The sequence below is a fragment of the Cervus canadensis genome, chromosome 3, assembly GCF_019320065.1.
Source record: "Cervus canadensis isolate Bull #8, Minnesota chromosome 3, ASM1932006v1, whole genome shotgun sequence".
Classification (NCBI taxonomy): domain Eukaryota; kingdom Metazoa; phylum Chordata; class Mammalia; order Artiodactyla; family Cervidae; genus Cervus; species Cervus canadensis.
The window spans coordinates 76304907-76324857 of record NC_057388.1 but is presented as its reverse complement, the minus strand read 5'-3'; the positions used below and the strand labels follow the sequence as shown (position 1 = coordinate 76324857).

Genomic DNA, 19951 nt, shown 5'->3' with positions numbered 1-19951 from the left:
GAGTGGTTGCCATGCGCTCCTCCAGGGGATCTTTCCAACCCAGGGACTGAACCCCCATCTCTTAAGTCTTCTGCATTGTCAGGCACGTTCTTTACCACTAGCACCACCTGGGAAACCCCATGTATCTTTAAAAAATATTCATTCATTTGGCTGCACCAGGTCTTAGTTGCAGCCCTTGGGGTCTATCTTTGTTGCGGCATGCAGGATTTTTTTAATTTTTTTTTTTTCCAGTTGTGGCCTGCGGGATCTTTAGTCACATCATGTAGGATCTAGTTCCCTGACCAGGGATGGATCCCCACACCCTGTATTGGGAGCACAAAGTCTCAGCCACTGGACGACCAGGGAAGTCTCCTGCACATGATCCATTCTGTTAGTGGTTGGGAATAGGGTAGAGCTGGTACAACACTTTGGTCTCAGAGGTCTCATCTTAATGTCTAGTCAATTGTTGCCCAAAGATACCAAAAAGCTGAAAACCTGAATAATAGTTCTTTTCCCAGCTAACTCCTCCTGGAATCACCTTTCTAGTTTGGTGGGTATTTTTTACAGAGCAATGAAGTTTCCTAAAATGAAGTCTTTCTCTGGGCTGTTTGACTCTCAGTAGGGCAGGCCCATACCTTTTCCCTTCTTCTGTAGAAATGGCAATATGAATTAAGCTGAAAAGAGAAAGTGAGAAAGGGATTAGAAATCAGAAGTGAGAAAAAGATTAGACTTCTTCTTCAGAGCTATAGAGTTATCTGGAATGTTTTGCAAATGGTTGCTACATCATCAACAGCAAAAAAGATGATTACGAAATGTATACATCACAACATGCTTTTGTAGACACTTTGCATTGTGCTCTGCTCAGTTCAGTTCAGTTCAGTCGCTCAGTCATGTCCAACTCTTTGCGACGCCATGGACTGCAGCATGCCAGGCTTCCCTGTCCATCACCAACTCCTGGAGCTTGCTCAACTCATGTCCATATAGTCGGTGATGCCATCAAAACATCTCATCCTCTGTTGTCCCCTACTCCTCTTGCCTTCAATCTTTCCAAGCATCCGGGTCTTTTCCAATGAGTCAGTTCTTTGCATCAGGTGGCCAAAGTATTGGAGCTTCAGCTTCAACATCAGTCCTTCCGATTAATATTCAGGACTGATTTCCTTTGGGATTGACTGGTTTGATCTCCGAAAGGCAAACCACTTCAGCATTCTTGCCTTGAGAACCCCATGAACAGTATGAAAAGGTGTTGTGCTCACATTCCTTTAAACATTGTTCCCAAAGGTGCTCGACCTCTAGCCCAGCTGGACTTCTGGGCCGAGGCAGTTTGGTAAAGATACACGAGTGGGTTTGGGAGAGGTGAAAGCAGCCTTCCAATTACAGATCTGTCCTCACTTTAAGATCCTCTTCGGGCAGACTGGTGTCAGGTGGAGTCAGAGTCAGAGGGAGGAGCAGCAGCAGGGCGGGACTAGGGTGCTCTGCATCTCATTCAGGTCAGAGTCTGGTCCAGCGTCCTTCGGTGCATCTCACTGTCTTCCAAAGCATCAGTTGTCTTTCGCAGCTTGACTGTCGATCTCTCAGCAAACCCAGCATGGATATCTGCCTCTTTAGATTATCACTAAGAATCTTTATCTCTTTCTCATATTTGTCTTCTTTTTGAGAGTACTTTTTAGCAGCACTCAGACATTTCAGGTTCTGGCCCATTAGCCTGATTTGCCCGTCCATCTTTTGACAACGGGATTCTGCCAGTTCAGCTTGCTCCTCTGCATTCTAAGTCTCCTTATCATCACCAACCTATGAGCCACCTGTCTCTTCAAACTTCTGATATACCTCTTCTGCAATGTGCTTATCTTCTTCGAGTTGGATTTCCCAGAGTTCCATTTTTTCTTCAACTTTTAAGGTTTGGTTTTCAGTATCCCTCATACCTCTCTTGTTCTCATCAGCAACTTTCTGGGCTTCATCTAGCTTTTGCAGAGCAGTGGCCAGGTGCTCTAGAGCATGGTCCAGCTCCTCTTCATCCAGCTGGAATCTGTGGTTCAAGGAGGGCACCTCAACCCATTATATTTGTAATTTTGTTTTCCCATGTTTTGAATTTAAAACTCATCTATAGTTTATTTTCGTATGTAGTATGAAGTAAGTTTTAACAATTTTCCCCTTCTGCATGCATGCATGGTATGTCGCTTCAGTTGTGTCTGACTCTTTGTGACCCTGTGGACTGTAGTCCACCAGGCTCCTCTGTCCATTGGATTCTCCAGGCAAGAATACTAGAGTGGGTTGTCATGCCCTCCTCCAGGGGATCCCGACCCAGGGTTCGAACCTGAGTCTCTTATGTCTCCTGCATCGGCAGGTGGGTTCTTTACCATGAGCGCCAGCTGGTTTTCCCTCTAGTGCTGCTGCTAAGTCGCATCAGTCGTGTCCGACTCTGCGCAACCCCATAGATGGCAGCCCACCAGGCTCCCCCATCCCTGGGATTCTCCAGGCAAGAACACTGGAGTGGGTTGCCATTTCCTTCTCCAGTGCATGAAAATGAAAAGGGAAACCAAAGTCGCTCAGTCGGGTCCGACTCTTCATAACCCCATGGACTGCAGCCTACCAGACTCCTCCGTCCATGGGATTTTCCAGGCAAGAGTACTGGAGTGGGTTGCCATTTCCTTCTCCTTCTCTCTTAGTATTAACAGATTATTCTAGAATATTGAATTAAAGTTTATTTTTTGTCAATTGTTTAAAGTGTTAATATTATCATGTATTAAATTCACAGGTGTTGGACATTTTCTGACCCCTGTCTTCTCTTTACTCATGTATGCTCAGTTGCTTAGTCATGTCCAACTCTTTGTGACCCCATGGACTGTAGCCTGCCAGGCTGCTCTGTCCATGGGATTATCCTGACAAGAACACTGGAGTGAGTTGCCATTTCCTCCTCCAAGCGATCTCCTGACCCAGGGATTGAACCTGTGTCTCCTGTGAATCCTGAATTGGCAGGCAGATTCTTTACCACTGAGCTACTTGGGAAGCCCTCGCTTTACGCGTATCTCCTCTCAAATTTGTGTCACTCTCTATAATGTGCTCTGATATTCTGTGGTGAACATTTACGCCTTGTTTTTCCTTTTTATTATTGACTTAGGTATTTTTGTTGGTGATTTCTTTCCAAACAGGTAGAATCATTTTTTTTTTCAAGTGAAAAAAATCCCTTTGAGGTTTTATTAGGAGTTGCATCAAATATATAAATTGTTTGGCAAGAATTTTCCCTTTCACCTACTGATTAATGCATTAGTATAATAGAGTTCTTAATACTGAGTTAATCGAATATTTCTGGAAACTGTTGTCTTCAGTCACTTTTTTTTTCTTTTTTAATGCTGCTTATCTAATTTGGTAGTGTTGTACTTAAAATTTTTACATCTATTTTTCTAATAGTCATTAGTTTTTCTTTATTGTTTTCTCAGTTGTAGTATGAAGGCAATGCTAGATTTGGGGATCAAATTCGGCACTTTTCCATTCTTATTAGTCTTTGAATTTCTTTTTCATTTTTAAAATGATTGGGATATAATTTACATGTAATATTGTGTAAGTTCAAAGTGTACAACATGTTGATTTGATGAGTTTATATATTGCAATGTGACTGCCATCTTAGTGTTAGCTAACACCTACTCTATCACAGCACATAATTATCATTCTTTTTTGGTAGTGAGTATATTAAGAGCTAGTCTCTTAGCAGTGTTAAAGTTGCACTTCTTTATGTAATAGAAGAAATATATTTTCTTTGAATGTTTGATAAAAAACTTTTCTAAAAACTATCTGGTTCCAGTGCCCCTTCTTAGGGGTAAGTTTTAGTTTGTAATATTTATTAATTTAGCTCTTTGGTTTAAGTAATGATCATTGCTTTAAATACATAATATTTTCTATTTTTTAATTAATCACCTCTGTTTGTCATCAGGCCTCTCTAATTTTGTGTGTTTGATGATTGATCCTCTTTTTTACTTCAATTTAAGTCAGGATAAATGAAATTGAGCTATTTAAAATACTAAAGGATGATGCTGTTGAAATGCTGCACTCAATATGTCAGCAAATTTGGAAAACTCAACAGTAGCCACAGGACTGGAAAAGAACAGTTTTCATTCTAGTCTCAAAGAAAGACAATGCCAAAGAATATTCAGACTACCATAAAATTGAGCTAATTTCACATCCTAGCAAGGTCGTGCTTGAAATCCTTCAAGCTAGACTTCAGCAGTACGTGAACCAAGAACTTCCAGATGTACAAGCTGGATTTAGAAAAGGCAAAGGAACCAGAGACCAAACTGTCAACATCCGTTAGATCATAGAAGAAGCGAGGAAATTCCAAATAGATGTCTACTTCTGCTTTATTGACTAGGCTAAAGCCTTTGACTTTGTGGATCACAGCAAACTGGATAGTTCTTAAAGAGATGGGAAAACCAGACCACAATACTGACTCTTGAGGAACCTATGTGCAGGTCGAGGAAGCAACAGTAAAACTGGACATGGAACAATGGACTGTTGTTTATTTCCTCTTTTCAGAATGGGGAAAGGAGTACATCAAGGTTGTATATAGTCACTCTGCTTATTTAACTTAAATGAAGAGTACATCATGAGAAGTGCCGGGCTGGGTGAATCCCGAGCTAGAATCAAGATTGCCAGCAGAAATATCAACAATGTCAGATATGCAGATATACCACTCATGGCATAAAGCAAAGAGGAACTAAAGAACCTCTTGAGGAGAGTGAAAGAGGAGAGTGAAAAAGATGTCTTAAAACTCAACTTTCAAAAAACGAAGATCATGGCATCTGGTCCCATCACTTCATGGCAAATAGATGGGGAAAAAGTGCAAACAGTGACAGATTTTCTTTCCTTGGGCTCCAAAATCACTGTGGATGGTGATTGCTGCCATGAAATTAAAAGATACTTGCTCCTTGGATGAAAAGCTATGACAAGCCTAGAAAGTATATTAAAAAGCAGAGACATTACTTTGCCAACAAAGGTCCGTCTAGTCAAACCTATGATTTTTCCAATAATCATATACGGATGTGAGAGTTGAACCATAAAGAAGGTTGAACATTGAAGAATTGATGCTTTTGAATTGTGGTGCTGGAGGACTCTTGAGGGTCTCTTGGACAGCAAGGATATCAAACCAGTCAGTTTAAGCTCCAATACTTTGGCTATCTGATGGGAGAGCCGGCTCATTGGAAAAGACCCAGATGCTGGGAAAGATTGAAGGCAGAAGGAGGCAACCTAGGATGAGATGATTGGATGCTATCCCTGACTCAATGAACATGAGTTTTAGAAAACCCTGGAAGATAGTGAAGGACAGGGAACCCTGGTGTGCTGTAGTCCATGGGGTTGCAGAGTCAGGGTTACAGCTTAGTGACTGAACAACAACAATAACTCAGATTCTTCTTCTTTTTTTTTTTTTTAAAGACTTTTGTCTTTATCAAAACGGTGACTTCTTCTTTAAAATTTTTATTTTTCAGTAAATTTTTTTATTCTGATTAAAGTCATATAATATAAAACATACTATTTGACCATATTTAACCATACAGTTCAGTGGCACTGAAAATGGTGTTATCTTTTTCTTGAAATTTGCAGCAGGATATTTTTAGGCTGATCTTCATTTAGTAATCTTTCTGGTTTTTTAAATTGACAAATACCTTTTTTTAATCAGGAAGGTGAACTTCCATTATCTTTTTACCTATTTTAAGAAATATCAGATTATGTTTATTTTGTGTCTGTATCTGTCTTCCATATTTATTACGTCTCCTTTGTTTTTGCTCCTTTTCTGCTTTCTGTTTGATGGTGTCTGCGCACAAATTCTGGGTCTTCTTCCTCAAGCCCTGCTTCCATACATTGCTTATTTTCAGTTGCAGAATGAAAGCTGTGTCCCTTGCTCCCCATCTATTGTGTCATTACGTCATTCCTCTGAAGAAAAATCGATTGTATTTTGTCAATGTTGCTGTTAAGTTATGAATTATCAGTGGACCTCTGGTGATTTCATTTATTTTGGTTCCCTTAGAATATACTTGGCTGAAAATCTTTAACATTTCTTTTCTAGTGTCTTTGATTTCAGGTGTCCAAGGTGGTGCTAGTGGTAAGCAACTTACCTGCCGAAGCAAGTAGACATAAGAGATGCTGTTTCAATCCCCGGGTTGAGATAAGGGTAAGATCTTACCTCCAGGGTAAGATCCCCTGGAGGAGGTCATGGCGGCGCACTCCAGTATTCTTGCCTGGAGAATCCCATGGACAGAGAAGCCTGGCAAGCTACAGTTCCTAGGGTTGTACAGAGCTGGAGACAACTGAAGTGACTTAGCATGCATGCATGCATGTATTGTTTCCAGTACTGTCCTCATTCTGCTTTTGAAGATAATTTCTAATACCTAAACATTAATGGCTAAATACATGAGTGAAAGTGAAAGTCTCTCAGTTGTGTCCAACTCTTTGTGACCCCATGGAATATACAGTCTATGGAATTCTCCAGGCCAGAATACTGGAGTGGGTAGCCTTTTCCTTCCCCAGGGCATCTTCCCAACCCAGGGATCGAACCCAGGTTTCCCGCATAAATAAATCCATAAACATGGGGATCTAGGAAGAGTAACAGATAATACTTTGCACGTTAACTTCTTATAAGTTACACATTGTTTAAAAAAGTCCTCACCTGTCTGATAGGTGAATCATACTCATTATTGTTTTATTTTTATTGGTGATTTTGAATGTTTTTTTCCTTATTTATTGAATGTGTAATGAATTTTATATTATTATATATTTATGTTCTTTGTCTTTTGTGGTATGTCTTCTTATGAGTTTTTTGCAGATTGATGCTATTATGCCTGTCTGACAGTTGTATCTATTCTTTTCTAGGCTATTTTAAAGTTTTATTTATGTTTTCAATGTACAAAACATTATATTTAGGTATTAAATTTTATAATTTCTTTTGTGACCTCTTCTATTGTTTTTATGCTTAAAATATTTTATATCTGGAAATATAATAATAATTTATCTCATTTGGTCTATTTTATGATTTCACAAGAAAATATCTATGTATGTTTATTTACCTCCTTTTAAGAAGTAATCACAAGTAAACAAATTGGGTTCCTATTTCCTTGAATGGATTATTAGATTTATTTTCAGATTCAGCATAATTGTACTAATAATAGTGTGATTGTATTTTTTTTCACTATTCTTTATGGATTCTCCAAACCTTTATGATTATTATCTTATTAATTCACATAACACCCTTGTGAATTATGTAATAACTGTGATCAGAGTTCCATATGGTGTTTTTAGAACATCTCTAGAATAAATAAGGTTTAATTTTGTTAACAAAACATTTGTAAGCAGTCTTTATGACTAGTTGACATCACATTTAGAGTTTGGGATAAAAACATAGTTCTATTTAAAGGCAGGTTTGCCAACTCATCTTTTATTTTCTATCTTCATTTTTAACCTATGGAACATTTACTACACTTTCACCTCTTCAAACATGGATTATGATTGAAGAGATGGAGATTTGAATTTTTAGATTAGTGATTCTCAGTCTTAGCTTTACACTGGAATCACCCCAGAAGCCTTTTAAGAAACATTAATACTCAAATTTCACGGCCAGAAAGTACTTTTTCATTGTTCTGTGATGGGACCGAGCATTAAGAGTGTTTAAAAAGCTTCCCAGGTGATTCTAATGTGCAGCCAGAGAAGAAAACTCCTATTTCAGTGCTCCCCAATGTTTTTGGCAGCAGGGACTGGTTTCTTGGAAGACAGTTTTTCCATAGAGCAGGGTTGTGGGGGTGGTTTGGGGATGATTCAAGCACATTACATTTTTTAAAAAAATATTTAACTTTTTATTTTATTGTTATTTTATATTGCTCATATAGCTAATTAACAATGTTGTGATAGTTTCAGGTAGACAGCAAAGTGACTCAGCCATACATACACATGTGTCCATTCTCCCCCAAACTCCCCTCCCGTCCAGGCTGCCATGTAACATTCAGGAGAGTTCCCATGCTGTACAGGTAGGACCCTGTTGGTTATCCGTTTTAGATATAGCAGTGGGTACATGTTGATCCCAAACTCCCTAACTGTCCCTTCCCCCATTCCTCCCCCTACCTTGCACAGCTATAAAGTTCATTCTCCAAGTGTGTGAGTTTGTTTCTGTTTTGTAAATACTTTTATTTTGTATTGGTTTTTTTAAAATTTATAGATTCCACATATAAGGGATGTCATAAGATATTTCTCCTTTTCTGACTTATTTCACTCAGTATGACAGTCTCTAGGTCCATCCGTGTTGCTGCAAATAGCGTTATTTCATTCTTTATAATGACTGAGTAATATTCCATTGTATGTGTATCACATCTTCTTTATCCATTCATTTAGGTTGCTTCCATATCCTGGCCACTGTAAATAGTGCTGCAATGAACATTGGGGTGCATGAGTCTTTTGAATCATGGTTTTCTCAGGGTATATGCCCAGAAAACTGGTACAGATGAACCTATTTGCAGGGCAGGAATAGAGATGGAGATGTAAAGAACAAATGTGTGAAAATGGCAGGGAGGGAAAGGGGGTAGGTTGAATTGGGAGATGGGTATTGACATGTATATACTTATATATTTTTACATGTGTGTAAAATAGATAGCTAGTGGGAAGCTGCTGTGTAGCAGAGGGAACTCAACTTGGTGCTCTGTACTGATATAGATGGGTGGGATGGAGGTGTGGGAGGGAGGTTCGAGAGGAAGGGGATATATGTATACTTATGACTGATTCACTTCATTATACCATAGAAACTAACACAATATTGTAAGGCAGTTCTCCTGCCCACAAAAGTCAGCTGGCGAGGGAACTGGGACAGTCCATTGGGTCAGTGTCCAGAGCACTGAGCAGGGCAGAGCAGGCTGGAAAAGGATGGAGGTTGAAGGATAAAGTAAAATAACCAGGAGATTAAAAAAAGAAGTGATAATCCCAGGGAGAAGGACCATTATGTACTATTGCACCGAAATGTGACAGATGCTTGGCGATTCTGGGGCATAACAGGGAGCACATAAGGTAGGAATGTGAAAGGAGAATGTGAAAGATGAGGCTGGATAAATATTAATAATAGCTAAGACTTTTGGTGATGAGTGCTTGGTTAAATACTTTACATAATGTATTCCATTCAATCATCATGTAGTTATGAAGTTGGCCATATCAGGTAGCAGATATGACTCTTATTCACAAATATGTATGCAATTTTTTTTATGTTAACCCAGATTTGACTGTGAACCTTTACTGCATCTTGGTAAATTGTATTTCAGTCACTATTTTGGTGCCTGCCCTCTCCATGGAGTTGCATATAAATCCAGGAGATTAGCATGGTGCCACGTAAATGGGGAGGACCCTAATTTCTAGGCCTCTAGATTCTGCTTACCTTCTCTTTGTTTCTTGGAATCCCTGGATTTTCAGCCATGAGTGGGATCCTGGAGTCTTTGTGGAGGCTGTCAGCCCTGTTGATCTCTCTTAATGGGGGCTTTCTTTATCCTTCCTAGAGTCATAATCTATGTCAGAATGGAAGCTTTTGGTGAGAATCGTAGGAGGTATATTGTCTCTTGTTCCCCTTTTAGACAAGGTTATACTTAGAGTTTTTAATTTTTATTGGAGTATAGTGCTTTTCAATGTTGTGTTAGTTTCTGTTGTACAGCAAAGTGTATCAGGTATATATATATACACACACACACATCCCCTCTCTTTTTGGATTTCTTTCCCATTTAGGTCACCACAGAGCACTGAGTAGAATTCCCTGTGCTATACAATCTGTTATCATTAGTTGTCTGTTTTATATATAGCAGTGTATATATGTCAATCGCAATCTCCCAATTCATCCCACTCCCCTTTTCTCCTTTGGGGTCCGTATGTTTGTTCTCTGTGTCTTTCTCTATTTTCGCTTTGCAAATAGGTTCATCTGTATCATTTTTATAGATTTTTCCATATATATGCATTGATATGTGATACTTGTTTTTCTCTTTCTGACTTACTTCACTCTATATGAGAGTCTCTGGGTCCATCTACATCTCTGCAAATTGGCACAGTGTCTTTCATTTTTATGGCTAAGTAATATTCCATTGTATATATATGCCACATCTTCCTTATTCATTTCTCTGTTGGTGGACATTTAGATTGCTTGCATGTCCTGGCTATTATAATCTGTGACAATTTTTTAATTTACATTTTTGTAACCTATTTTACTTTTGGAAAACATAAACCATTCCTACTTCTTAGAGATTGTGAGATGCCCCATTTTACCACCAACTCTTTTGAGCAAGGGTTGTTTCCCTTCTTTTGATAAGGGGAAAATTTAGGCTTTGGAGGTCAGAAGGTGAAGTTGAAGATATTACATAAGTACTTATATGATAAGAGAAAAAACACATTTCCACAAATTTTTGATTGATTAAATTAAAATAAAAATAATTGTGAACAATTTTTTGGTAATATAGATTTGCTAATGAGAAGAATGGGAGTATGTTAAGGGAGGATAAAAAAATGTCTTTTCATCCAATAGTTCCGTTCAGTTCAGTCGCTCAGTCACGTCTGACTCTTTGCAACCCCATGGATTGCAGCACACCGGGCTTCCCTGTCTATCGCCAACTCCCGGAGCTTGCTCAGATTCATGTTCATTGAGTCGGTGGTCGTTCAACCATCTCATCCTCTGTTGTCCCCTTCTCCTGCCTTCAATCTTTCCTGGTATGATACTGCCAAATAGTAGTATCAGTCCACAAGTATCTGATTTTAATTGAGCATATTCATAGCTTAGAAGTCATTTATAGAATTTATTAGATTTTTCTCCTGATTATTTTCCTTTTACATGTCATTATATTTCAGATTAATCACTTATAATAGAAAGTTAGGCGGAAGCTCCCTAATTGCACCCAGTTAAAAGGATTTTGAAATTTGGAAATTTCCTTTTCACTTGCGTTGAAGTCTGAAAAACATTGCTGTAGTTTGAGCTCACAAAATATATAGTCTGTCAATCTGTGTGGGAATGAAATCCTACTTTTTATTTTAACCTTTGTGAGCATGGGAAGTATGTAAAACAGCCTGACATCATTTGTGATTCAGATGTTAGTCGTTGAAATGACTTTATCGTTATAAAATTTTGGCATGTATGTGCTGTTTTGTCTTGGAATTTTAGGTAGAATTCATTGAAAAACATTCTTAAATTCATAAGAAAAGCTGATTTCCAAAGCTATTCAATGTTCAGTGTTAGTGACTGGGGGTGGGTTTTTTTTTTTTTTTCCAGAAAATACTTGTTTCTTGACCCTGAGTTTATTTTTTTATTTTTATTTTTTTCAGTATAGGGCAGCTGTTTGTTTTTTTTCCCATTTATTTTTATCAGTTGGAGGCTAATTACTTTACAATATTGTAGTGGTTTTTGCCATACATTGACATGACTCAGCCATGGATTTACATGTGTTCCCCATCCTGATCCCCTCTCCTGCCTCCCTCCCCATCCCATCCCTCCAGGTCTTCCCAGTGCACCAGCCCTGAGCACTTGTCTCATGCATCCAGCCTGAGCTGGTGATCTGTTTCACCCTTGATAGTATACTTGTTTCAATGCTATTCTCTCAGAACATCCCACCCTCATCTTCTCCCACAGAGTCCGAAAGTCTGTTCTGCATCTGTGTCTCTTTTTCTGTTTTGCTTATAGGGTTATTGTTACCATATTTTTAAATTCCATATATATGCATTAGTATACTGTACTGGTCTTTATCTTTCTGGCTTACTTCACTCTGTATAATGGGCTCCAGTTTCATCCATCTCATTAGAACTGATTCAAATGAATTCTTTTTAATGGCTGAGTAATATTCCATGGTGTATCTGTACCATAGCTTCCTTATCCATTTTTCTGCTGATGGGCATCTAGGTTGCTTCCGTGTCCTGGCAATTATAAACAGTAATGTGATGAACATTGGGGTGCACCTGTCTCTTTCAGATCTGGTTTCCTTGGTGTGTATGCCCAGGAGTGGGATTGCTGTGACCCTGAGTTTAAAAAAAAAATCACAGTAAAACTTGACACGGTTAATCCATAAAACTTTTGTGTGGTGGAATGAGTCAGGATATTCAGCCTATATTTTCTGAGAAAGCTTCATGGGATTAACAGTGGTTAAGCCACTAGAGCAAATGAAGGTGACTACTAACACTACTAATTTAACATCCACATGATAAAATTCAAATATTTTCCTCAATGTTCCTCCTGATGAACAATAAAATGAATAATCATACATTTTTACGAGCTCTTTATTTTTGTTCAACCAAGTCTCTTTTTGCTCCACATATAATTTTTAACCACCCTAAGTTGTTACACATTTTAGCAGATTCCACTTAAGTTGTATTGGATTATTACTTTTTCCTACTCATGTGAATATTCTTGTTTGTAGTGGTTTCAGGCAGCCTTTGCAGGCTAATTCTTCAGTCACTTCAAAATCGACATTGACTCTTGGTATGCAGAACAACTGAGTAGTATCCATAACATCTGTCAACTCATTAAAACCAAGGAAAACCACTCAAAATAATTAGCCTCATTTTTGAATTGACCATATTGATACTGCTCCCAATGTCTTTACTGTTCTTACCAAGACTAATACATAGTCCTACACAAGTTTATTTTCTCTGGACACATTGCTTCAGCTGCTGCAATCAAACACAACTTAATTAAGTTAGCATTAGTAAATGACTTCCCTTGCTTGGCTTACAAATGAACCACTTACAAACTCACTTTGGTTGCAGGCTCATTTTCATTTTTTTTTTTTTTTTTTTTACATCTGTGAAGAAATTCTTCTATGATGAGATAGTCTGTTTTCATTTTGTAATATTTTCTGACCATTGAATTTTCTGTGAGTTGGGAATACTGTGATGAGTGCTTAATCTGGAATTAAATATATTCTTTTAGCCCAGATACAATGTCATTGACTCATATACAAAGTGCTTTGTCATTTAATTCAGTAACAACATGGTCCATCTTCCAGTGTGTACTGAAAGTTCGGCACACTTCTCTTATTTTAGCATGAAGGGTATCCACTGGTAATAAAAAAGATTATGGTAAGGTAATTCACATGACATTTGAAATGCCATTAAGTTATGACTGAGCCACTGTGATTCATAGTACACCAAGCAGGTGTGCAAAGCAATGAGAGTGTGGCTTCTATCACACCAATAAACTTTTTTCATTTTTTATTTTTAATATTTTTATTGAAGTATAGTTGATTTACAATGTTGTGTTAGTTTCTGGGGTACAGCAAAGTGATTCAGATATATGTATATATCTGAATATCAGCAATATCAATATAGTCTTTATATATATATATGTTATTTTCCATAATGGCTTATTACAAGTTATTGAATATATTTTCCTCTGCTATACAGTAGGACCATATTGTTTATTTTTAGACATAGTAGTTTCCATCTGCTAATCCAAAACTCCTAATTTATCCTTCTTCACACCCTTTCCTCTTTGGTAACCATAAGTTTGTTTCCTATGATTGGAAGTCTATTTCTGTTTTGTAAATAAGTAGATTTGTGTCATATTTTAGATTCCACGTATAAGTGATATCACATGGTATTTGTCTTTGACTGACTTCACTTAGCATGACAATTTCTAGGTCCATCCATTTGCTGCAAATGGCATTGTTTCATTCTTTATCATGGGTGAATAGTATTCCATTATATATTTTATATATATATACATACCACATCTTCTTTATCCATTCATCTGTTGATGGACATTTAGACAACCACTAAATTTTTGTAATGAAAAAGCAGACATAGATGTAATCAGATGAGCTTGGCTGTGTTCTAATAAAACTTCATTTATATACACTGAAATTTGAATTTCATATGATTTTCATCTATTAGAAATATTATTTTTCTTTTGATGTTAAAAACCATTTAAATATGTAAAGATAATGCTTCTTTGTGGTCATATGAAAATGGGCAGCAGGTTGGATTTGGCTTTCAGGCTAATATGTATGATCTATGGTAATTAGTATGATTCTCAGTTGCTCAGTCATGACTGACTCTTTGCAACTCCATGGACTGTAGCCTGCCAGGCTCCTCTGTCCATGGAATTCTCCAGGCAAGAATACAAGAGTGAGTTGCCATTCCTTTCTCCAGGGAATCTTTCTGACCAAGGGATCTAACCTGCATCTCCTGTGTCTCCTGTATTGGGTGGCAGATTCTTTACCACTAGGCCTCCTGGGAAGTCCCTGGTAATTAGTGTTGCGTTGGCCAAAAAGTTCCATAATAGCTTATGGAAAAACCCAAATGAACTTTTTGGCCAACCCAGTAGTATCTCAGAGACACTGAAAAATACAGACATTTAGGTCCTGCCTTAAGAATGGGCAAATAAAGTTCAGACACCCTGGTTATAGAGTTTACCATCAAATCCCCAGCACATAAATGCTCAGTAAGTATTTTTTTTTTTTTTAGTAAGTACGTGATAGACAATTTCTGGCCTATAGTAAGCCTATGAAGGTCTATCAGATGAGTGAAATTAATCAATGATTACTGTATATCTTATGTGGATCCTAAAGATAGTGAGATTAAAATGAATTGTTTAATCTTAGAGACGTTAAAATAGAGAGAGGCCAGCCCCGAGGAGCATGAAGTGTTTAGTAGCTGGGGATCATTTTAGTTAGGTTACTAATTTATGTAATAATAACTGAAGAGATTATTATTTTGGTTAATTCAGGCGTGAGGGAGGAATTAAATTCTTTAAAAAAGTTATGTAGAAAAAAATGAAAAAGTTTTTGACAAGGCAAGATTTTTAAGCCAAGAAGCTAGTAGCTATTGCATTTTTCAGGAGAGTGAACTCAGTGCATTTTAGTTATTTTAATATGCTAGACTATTTAACTAAAGTTCCCCTCCCCAATTAATACGTACTTCCAAGAATCTGGTTTGTATCTGCGTGCGTGTGTGCTAAGTTGCTTCAGTTGTGTCTGACTCTTTGTGACCCTGTGGACTGTAGCCCACCAGGCTCCTCTGTCAATGGGATTTTCCAGGCAAGAATCCTGGAGAGGGTTGCCATTTCCTCCTCCAGGGAATCTTCCTGACCCAGGGATTGAACACCCGTCTCCTGTGTCTTTTACATTGCAGACTGATTCTTTACCAGTGGCCCACCTGAGAAGACCCCTGGTTTGTCTCTAGGGACAGTGGGACATATGATTGTTAAGCAGAGGTACATTTTATACTACATTTTTGAACTCATTTAGTTTGCACTCAGATAAAGAACTCGGTAAGATTTTAAGCATCCTCTTTGGCATGGGCTATGTTCCATGAATATGCGCCATTTTATCGACTTGAAGGCATTTCTCACTCCAGCGGCCTTAACCTTGTATTCTGTCACTTACTAGGGCAAGATTGAATGTGACATGGCAATATTAAGTAGAAGTTTTGTGTTTGGTTTATTTTTCTGCTATAAAGGTGGAAATCTGTCTTTTTCATATCCTAACTATACTATTGTAGTCTATGTGCTTACCCTTCCCTAGCCTTGGTTTCTTCCTCTGAGAAGTTGTAATATGATCTGTTTGAGAGCTTGATTGTGATTAAATGAGACAATATGTGTCAACTGCTGAGCACAGTGCTTGGAGGATGGTAATAGTGGCTACTATTTATATTAAATGACAAATTTCATACTTTAATATTTCTTAATTTAAGATGACTAGGTGACTGTTGACACTTCATAATCCAAGTTCATTATGGACAGAGTGAACAGTAACTACTTACAAATGTTGGCTGAAATGAACTCCAGCCCTTTCATATCCACAGGGTAGCCCATGGGTCTGCTGTGCATGTGTGTGCAAGATTTATTTTTAATAACTGTTTTTCTTGTATCCTAACTTTGCTTAAAGAGGGTTAAAGCAAGTTTCGTTAATGAGATTTGCAAGGACTACAGGGCTATTTTTCATTCATCATTCATTGTTTATTTCAACAAATACTGAACACTTACATGTGACAAGCATGGGCAATCATGAAGAATTGTCTCTGCTCCTGAGGCACTCAGTTGTAGCAGGGACTAGTCAAGTTAGCGATTGATGCAGTAAGTAGAGTAAGTGTGTGGTGTTATGGCCATGAATGGAAGGGACACCTGGTTGGGAGACTAGAGAATATTTTTCCAAAGAAAGAAATTTCTGCTAAAGTGAGATGAAGGAATGATGAGGGGATTGGACCAGCCTCAGGGGAAGCAGTGAAAGCATCTGGAGAGGCTTGTAAGGGCCTTGTAAACCAAATGCAAACACTATCCTCAGGGCAGTAAGGAGACTCTGAAAGATTTTAAGTACACACAAAACATTTGTGTTTAGAAATGTAGTTTTGGTGGTGCAGACCAAGTAAGGATTTGTGGGCAGGGAGACCAGTTAAGAGGCTGCCATGGTACTCCAAGCAAGAGAACATGGTGGCCATGGGGATGAAGAGAAAGTAAACAGATTCATGATCTCTTTAAGGGTTACAATTGATGTTAGTTGGCCAGTCATGAGGATGAGGATGTGAAAGATAGAAAATTAAATCACAACTCCCCAGTTTCTTAATTTAGCCACTGGGTGGGTGTTAGGGCCATTTAGTGAGAGGAAGAGCAGATTTTGTCTGGGTACATGGGGAAATGATGAATTCTTTAGCAGGCATATTGATTTTTTTTTTTTTTTTTTTTTTAGTTTTTGTGAGACCTTAAATTGTGTGCCCCCCCCCCCCCGCCAATATCCAGTGTCTGTAGTTTAGAAAAGACGTGCTTACATATGTTCCATTTCCCAGGAGGCAGTCTTATCAGTTTTTTGGGATATGAACAAAGCATAGGTTCTTCACTCCTCAAAAAAGAGAAAGAAAATTAGAAAAATCTAGGAAGAAATGATTTAAAGTTTAACATATTTTAAAATTTTGTGTCAATTAAATAAAAGTTTATCTTGTGGTTTAGTGGTTGTTTTATCTCTAGCTCCCAAAGGTGGTGGGAACTAGAGATACAGATTTGTGAGTTGTTGGAATAAGGATGATAATTAAAATGACTGAGTGGATGAGATTATTGAAGGGTTGTGGGATGAAGAGCATAATTTTATTTCCCAACTGCACATTGGAATTTGGAGAACATTAAAAAAAATCCTAATGCTTAAGAACTACCACCAGAAATTCTGACTGAATTTCTGTAGGTTGACACTGGCTTAGAGTGAGAAGAGATCTCAGTAAAGAATGTGGAAGACCACAACATTTAAGGATCAGGCCAGAGAGGAAAGTTAAGACAGCTGGGCTGCCATGGAGTTCAAGGAAACTGCTCTCCAGGTGCGCTGGGTCTACCTGTATCATGTATGCTTGTTTCAGATAACAGAAGTTCAGGAACCAACCAACCAACCAACCAGTCATCGTAGATCTCCAAAGTCTCCATCACTACCAACTAAAGTGCTCCTCCTGGGATGTATAAGGATGAAAATGACTGCTATGGTTAAAGATTCTGGTACTAAATTTGCATGCCAGAGAAGGTAGCTTGGGAAAGATATTCATATATGTATCTGCTCTCTCTCTCTCCATCCATAAATATATTCATCTTTATTATAGTAGCTGTAGTAGAGTGGATAGTATATATAGCCTATTAGTATTAACAACGATCATATTAAACATAGGAGGAATGCTGAAAGTAGAAACTTAAGCCTGGAAGCAACAATGTAGTTTAAAAAAATTCATATAAAATTCATATGCCATAAAATCCATCCTTTTAAAATGTATAATTCAGTGGTTTTTAGTGTATTTACAGGTTATATAATTATCGGTACTAGCTAATTCCAGAAAAAATTGTAATTTTGACTTGTGTGGTAGGATGAGAATTTGCTTTTAGTCATTCTATTTGTAAAATATAATTTAGTCTAATAGTATATGAAAACTATTCCAGTTTTTAAAAATAAGAAGCAAAAATGTAAAAAAAACCCTAGACTATAAAAAAAAAAAAAAACTCTGGCACTGAGATATTTACTAATAGTAAATAAACCCACTAAATAACATAAAAAAACTCACCACTCTTATTTAAAAAATGTTATTTTGTTCTCTAGTGGTCCAGTGGCTAAGACCTTGCTCCTAGTGCAGGGGTCTTGTTCCCTGTTTGGGGAACAGAGATCCCACACGTGGCAACTAAGACCTGGTGCAGCCAAATAAATAAGTTAATTAAATATTTAAAGAATTACATTAAAAAATGTTATTTAACTTCCATACAGTGAGACCCAGTGTCATTTGCCATTAATAGTAGGTAAGAATCAAAATAAATATAATGGAAATTAATAATGTAAATTTAAGTAAGGCAAAGATATTTCTCCTTAATACCTCTCAAATCTCCCCTCTTATATTCACTTACCTCCAACACTGCTGTTGCCCTCTGGTCCATTACCTGTCAGAATATTGCAGGTTCTCATCTCCCTTCTTCCTTTCCTGCATCCCAAGCATCAAAGACCTGATCTTGAACTTGGCTTTCCTGTCTTGTATGACCTATCTTTGCTTCCTTGCCCATCCTCATCTCCCATTATTCTCTTCCTTCTTATTGCACTTCAGATAAATTTCTTTCAGCCTCTAAGCCTTTGTTCCTGGCTTTTCCTCACCTCCCTGGAACACACTCTGCTGCTTCTCTTCATCTAGTAAACTCCTACTTGCCCTTCAGACTTTATCTTTAATGTCACCTCCTCAGGAAGTCTTCCCTGACCTCAATTCCCTGCTTCATGCTCTTCCCTACTGAGTCAAATCTTCCATTATACAACTTCAGTCTATATTTATGTGTTTATTTTTGAGGTTATTTGTTTAATGTTCACAATCTGTGTCAATAGATTATAAATGAACAAGAACAAGATCTGGACCTGTTTTGTTTATTCTTGTATCCTCCACATATAGTACCGAGTCTGGTATACAGTGGGTTCTTGGTACATATTTTCTTGAAAAAAAAATAAATGAATGGATAAGCAAATGGACCCTTTGTCCTTGATTGGTTGTATTCTGAGTTTCATATTCCTTCCTTGTCCTATCTGATTGGAATGTTTATCTTATACTGGGACCAATATGATTATCTGCAGTTGCCTCAAGTTCAGACCTTCTCCTCACTGGCCACGTATCAATCGCTGAAGCTAGTATCGATTACCACTACTCAAAACTAGGCAACCATAAAATTGAAGTTTATTTTTCCAATTTGGCTGATTTTCAAAATCATCTGGAGACCTTTTTAAAATGAAAATTCCTGGGTTTTAGGCTTACTGAATTAGAACTTTTGGTTAGTGTCTGTATTCTTAATGAGTTCTCCAGGTAGTTCATATTCCGTATTAACACTGCACTGCAGAGCAGTATTTGGGAATCAGTTCCTTGGAAAACTCAGCAAAATGCTTTTTGTAACTGTTTTCGCTCTTTGTTTTGGAGATGGGGTGGAGGATGAGGAGAGTGTGTAACAGAGCATGGCTGAGTGCAGACCTTGGGGGGTCTGCTGTTGCTGTGCCCCATTAAAGCCCCCTTCGCACCCCTGTTACTAGGCAGTGGTTACTACAGGACTGTTACTGGTCCTCCTTGGCCATTCGTTGGCACCTCAGTGAGCCCCTCCCCCAAGCAACCAACTGTCAATGAATAGACGTTAATGGTCCTGCTTAGCCATTGGTCAGAGCTGCAGTGGGCCCCGCCCACAAGCAGCCAACTGTCAGTGAGCAACCGTTAGTCGGAGATTCAACCGATGGTTGGTGGAGTGATGGCTGTCAGGCGGAGAGTAAGGTAAGAGTTGGATCCCGGCCTTCTACCTGGGGTCCTCCAGCTCATCTGGCCTTGGACCAGTGGGTGAGCTGAGGGAGGGGCCCAGGGAACAGGCTGGGGTCTGTGTCCTGCAGAGCTCCAGAGCCCTCACCAAGGCTGTCCACTGACTGGGCCCAGGCCTTGAGGCAACGGTAAACCTCTACCCTATCCCTACCTCTGTGACCTAATGGAAGGGACAACCTGGCTGAGTCACAGCCTGAAGGACTTGGCC

At 38.3% G+C, this 19951-nt stretch overlaps 1 protein-coding gene and 1 pseudogene across 4 annotated transcripts in view; one reads left to right on the top strand and one right to left on the bottom strand.

Annotated features, from left to right (window-relative positions):
* SUGCT (succinyl-CoA:glutarate-CoA transferase) overlaps positions 1-19951 on the top strand; it is a 742548-nt gene that overhangs the window by 171433 nt on the left and 551164 nt on the right. The gene's annotated exons all lie outside the window — the stretch shown is intronic.
* Positions 1463-18346, bottom strand: LOC122438909 (annotated as a pseudogene).